This window comes from Octopus bimaculoides, chromosome 6 (genome assembly GCF_001194135.2).
Source record: "Octopus bimaculoides isolate UCB-OBI-ISO-001 chromosome 6, ASM119413v2, whole genome shotgun sequence".
NCBI classification, from domain to species: domain Eukaryota; kingdom Metazoa; phylum Mollusca; class Cephalopoda; order Octopoda; family Octopodidae; genus Octopus; species Octopus bimaculoides.
The window spans coordinates 40,772,464-40,778,105 of NC_068986.1; the positions used below are offsets into that span (position 1 = coordinate 40,772,464).

A 5,642-nucleotide genomic window follows, 5' to 3' on the forward strand; every position below is an offset into this window, starting at 1 on the left:
AGCAAATCAAAGCATGGGACTAGAGCATATTTTGACAGCAATGAAAGTCATACATAGATCAGAACTGGGCCCCTAGACTCCTGAGGCACCTTGGCAACTGCTTAGTGTGCCCATTCTTTAAGAAGGGACTGTATGTGCTTATCTGCCCCAACTTTCGTTTTTTCTTTTTACATCCTTTTAACAAAGAAATTCAGCAAAAGAGACCAATAAAATAAGTACCAGACTCAAAGTAAGTACTGGGGTGGGAGTCAACTTGTTTGGTTAACCTGACAAGGCAGTGCTCCAGCATGGCTGCAGGCCAGTGACTGAATCACATCAAATATATATAAGAAAATCTGTTTCTCTTTAACACTCCCTTTCATTCTATTCTTCCTTTTCCTCTTTCCTAGAGAGGTGGTGCATATTCTGCTTTTTTGGTTCCCCTTGCATGGTAAACAGTGATAACTGAAATAATGACCTTCATATCATTTTCTAATACATTTCGGCAGATTTGTAGGTAAATATGCTAATTGCTGCTGTGTTTGTCACCAAAGTGCAGCTTCTCCTTTGTAGTGAATGTGTTCATAATACACTCGATTCATTAGTGCAAGGGATTATGGGACACTAGTGTTTCAATATGTCTTAACTAGATGTACTTGAACTAATAAATCTAACAGGGTTTGAGCAGATGTTGTTGCTGCTGGCACTCCGTTGCTTACAACGTCGAGGGTTCCAGTTGATCTGATTAACGGAACAGCCTGCTCGTGATATTAACGTGCAAGTGGCTGAGCACTCCACAGACACGTGTACCCTTAACGTAGTTCTCGGGGATATTCAGCGTGACAGAGTGTGACAAGGCTGACTCTTTGAATTACAGGCACAACAGAAACAGGAAGTAAGAGTGAGAGAAAGTTGTGGTGAAAGAGTACAGCAGGGTTCGCTACCATCCCCTGCCGGAGCCGTGTGGAGCTTTAGATGTTTTCGCTCAATAAACACTCACAACACCTGGTCTGGGAATTGAAACCGTGATCCTATGACCGCAAGTCTGCTGCTTTAACCACTGGGCCATTGCGCCTCCACAATGAGCAGATATATCATTAAGAATACACATTTCAGTTCTTGCACTTTACCTAGCAAATGATTTATTATCGGTTGGTAGATACCAGCATGGGTCATCAAAGAGTTTGCTTGCTGAAATTACAAACAAGGCCATTGGCTCTTGCTAGATTTGTCAGTCAGGGTACCTCTGGCTGATGAAATATGTTGAAACACTGGTTGTTTCAGAATCCCTTGCACTAATAAATCAAATGTGTTATGAAAATAGAATTGTTGCAATGTAGAGGCTACCTTCCTGTGAAGAAGAGCACAATAATTAGGATATTTGTGTTCAAATCTTGCCAGAAAACACATGCAAGTTATTGTTTCAATTCTCACAGATCACCATGGTGCAAATAATGAATTTACACACACACATACACACACAGGTTTCAAATGTTGGCCCAAGGCCAGCAATTTTGGAGAAGGGAGAAAAATCAAGTACATCGACTCTAGCATTCAACAGGTACTTATTTTATTAATCCCAGAAGAATGAAAGGTAAAGTCAACCCAGGCAGAATTTGAACTCAGAACATAACGATGGATGAAATGTCACTAAGCATTTTGTCCAGAGTGCTAATGATTCTGTCAGCTTGGTGCCCTAAAATTCCAGTATGTTTCAAACAGAATTGTTACAATACATCATCCATTGTTAAGTAGGTTCTTATCAAAGTTCATTTCCCAAAAGTATTAGATTTCGTCAGACAATATGGCATGCATTGTATACACATTATCATTATGATATAATCATTATGATGTTCTATATTATATATATATATATATATATATATATTGTTGAAGGGGAGGTGCAAATGAAGTGACAGTAATATTTTAAAAGATAAATCTAATTAAAAACGTAAACGAGGAAATGTACTCTATATATCATCAATCGAAACTGAAATGTAATTGATATTGTGTGTACGGATATCTTGAAACGAAGATATACAATCCATTTTAAACAACAAATGAGATTCGCAAAAAGCTGTTTGCTCTAAATATGGATTTTTTTAAAAAAAGCAATCTTCTACATGTCAACGTGCAGGTACAAATAGAACAATACCGCTTGTTCCATTCTCAGTTTTTCTTTCTTACAAAGCATCTACCTCTGCAGTTATCTCAACATGAACAGGGTTACTATTCTTATGGCAGTGAATATACAGAAACTAAGTTGTTTTCGTTTTGGCGTGTTTTATGATTTCATTTTCAATTCAATTGTCACATGAAAACAAGACTCGACCTATTTTTTTGTCGGTCATGAGTTGCAATACGCAAACACCACTTTTTAATGTTATTGACACGAACTAACCAAGGAGGTTATTTTTTTTGTTCAACCTGCTAAAAATTGCAGCAAAATGTCATGAAAAAAATTGTGAAAAATTAAGACCGGATAGTCACGTCTGAAATGTCTTTGTAAGACGGTAGTTGCGTGATTATTTTAATGTATATTTTTTCTTTCTTAAGAAGAAACGGGTTAGTGTTATATTTACAAGCGTTTCCACTTTCCTTTTTGTCTTCAATATATTTATTTCTATATAAATACATTTCGTTTGCATTTGAAGCTTATAAATACATTTCAGATGCAACTGTAATTTCCATCCTTAATAAATTGAAATGTTTTGAATTTCCTGAAAGTGAAACACTACAACACAATTATTTCCAATACTGAAAATTCAATACTTCTATAAATTTGGAAACTAATAACATCTATTATAAGATGTTCGTGTTCTTTATCGGGGAAACTAATATATAAACATCCATATAGTTTCCGTTTACTCAATTTCACTGATAATCTATACAGATCACCTGAAGGTAGAATCGTTACCGCAACGGACAAAATGCATAACGGTATTTCTTCCGGCTCTTTACGTGTGGTTAGTATGCATTTTACAGTCATATATGCACACGCACATTGCGATAGAGATCGGAAATGTCACAATGACATCCTGTAATTTCATGTAAATATGTGCCCTACCGATGTATCAAATACATAAACGTACGTATATTTAATACTAGCAGAGGCACCCGGCGTTGCTCGGGAATGAAATTGTTGCTTATTGGTACTTGGAAACTTTTACGAAAATTAAAATGGGGATTAAATGAAACAAATGATTTACGTGAATATCCTCACAAGAGTAATTGAAATAAATGGCGATTGTGGAACCGCCCACGGACGCACACAGTATAACACATCAGATGAAATGGACGTGTGTGTGTGTGTGTGTGTGACAGAGAGAGAGGTTTGTTATGTATACGTACATGCATAAATGTGCATACATCTTTGTGTATGAGTGTGTGTGTGTGTGCGTGTGTATGAGAGAGAGAAAGAGAGTAAATACTACATACACACCGCTCTCTCACTCTGTCTCACACACACACCCACACGCACACATACATCCAAAAATGATGGATTAGTTTTTCTCAACCTCTAAATTTGTTTCATCACAAACGTTCGCAAAAATATGATGTAAATAAATCATCATTGGTCTCACATTGTCGCCAGAGTTTCTTCTTGGAGATGGTGACCTTCTATGGTCAGTGTATAGATACTCTCATCGTTAGGATTAACAAAACTGAATGAATGGTTAACAAATTTCATGAGTATAGAAATTGGCGAGACCCACTCAAGAAGCTTACTCGTCAGATGGAGAGTAAAGGAGTTTGATGAAATTTTGCTATATCATTGTCGTCACTTCTGGTTTCTGTTGCAATATGCTTTTATTTTTTATGGACAATTTACTTTCATCCGCTGCCACTGGCTGTTTAAGTCTCAATATTTTACGAGGGTTTGGCGGTGAGTTGGCAGAATCGTCAGCACGCCAGGCAAAACGCTTAGCAATTTTTCGTTCGTCTCTCCGTTCAGAGTTCAAATTCTTCCGTGGTCGACCTTGCCTTTTATCCTTTCGGGGTTGATAAAATAAGTACCAGTCATGTACTGAGGTCGATGTAATCGACTTACCCTTCCCCTAAAATTACCACCTTGTGCCAGAATTTGAAACTAATATTTTTATGATATAAAGCAATGAGCTGGCAGAATCATTAGCATGCCGGGCAAAATGCCTAGCGGCATTTCGCCGTTTCTACGTTCTGAGTTCAAATTCTGCCGAGGTCGACTTTGTTTTTCATCCCTTCGAGGTTGATAAAATAAGTACCAGTTGAACACTGGGGGCCAATGTAATCGACTTCCTCATTCCCCTCAAAACTGTGGGGGCCAATGTAATCGACTTCCTCATTCCCCTCAAAACTGTTGGCCTTGTGCCAATATATATAGATATAAATCAATATTTCATGACAGTAAACTGCATGCTAACATTTTGGTGCCAATGAAATACTAGAGAAGTACTTGGGTCGATGTAATCGTTTTGACACCCACACTCAAAATTGCTATCCTTGTGCCAAAATTAGAATATAGAGATCAGCCTAAAGCTATAGATAATGAGAAGTGCCACGACGGATTGAACTCGAGACCTCGTGGCTGCAAGAATTTAGTAGTCAGTTGTAGTGCCAATAAAATTCCACATTTAGGAATGGAATTTTAAATGTTAGCATACACTTTCATATACCAAGTAAGATACAAAAATTTATTCATGCTGGGTTTGAAGGTTTCAATTTACATTTATTTTTAAAAAAATGTTTTATGCTCTTTAAATTGTTAATTTAGATAATATTTGAGTTTATTTCAAATTTTTCTATAAATTTGAAGTCTTACTCATAGAGCATAAAACCTGAATTTTTAGAGGTACAAACAAAATTAAATGTAAAATACTGAAAGATTTTTTTTTCTACGCGTAACCCCCTTCTTATTTGAAACCGCTACATCTTTGAAGATATAAAATTTTAAATGAAGAATCTTAACGTCATCATTACAAAACGAATAGTTTATATAATTTTTCAATGAAAGAACTGCCTTTCAGTTTTGTTACTAAATAATATATAAAAATTTAAACGGAAGACGTTTTTATCTTCAACGGTATTTGAAACCGCGTCCTAACTTTTAGTAGATATAATTTTTTTGATAACCCATTGAAACCTCAGGCAGATCTTGCACAATATTTCTGTTTCAACCATATTCCAGTATCTCAAACGAGTTCATTGATATGCATGTGCAACATGCCGCAAAGATTGCCCGAAAAGACCTATCTTGGAAGATAATGCAGACGGTAACAGCTATCTGGGAAATGCTGCAGTCTTGCATGCGCCAAAGACGACGTGGAGCTCCTTTACTATTATTTCTGTGCCGGGTGATCAGGCCTTGATCACTATCCAATTCGAAGCTATTCTAGCATAACTGGCAGTACAGTTTGAGAGACGATACACTGTGTTAATCGCAGAAAAAAGCTTTTTAAAAATCAACTGTTAATGTATACTATTGCATTGTTTTACGACCAAGCACCGATTCACTTTGAAAGTGACCGTAGAGTTCATGGCTTACAAGGTTCTTAAATATGTGAACGGTTAACTCGGCATTTCTACAGATGTGTACCCCCACCTACTTTGTTTCCTCATAACTCTCAGAAAAATGGATATTTTTAAATGAAATTTTACCCTTTTCTAGCTCTAAAAGGGCTTAA

General features: G+C 36.7%; 1 protein-coding gene across 2 annotated transcripts in view; it reads right to left on the reverse strand.

Moving 5' to 3' along the window:
- The window catches only part of LOC106876895 (17-beta-hydroxysteroid dehydrogenase 14), a 33,640-nt gene that overhangs the window by 25,201 nt on the left and 2,797 nt on the right, over positions 1 to 5,642 (reverse strand). The gene's annotated exons all lie outside the window — the stretch shown is intronic.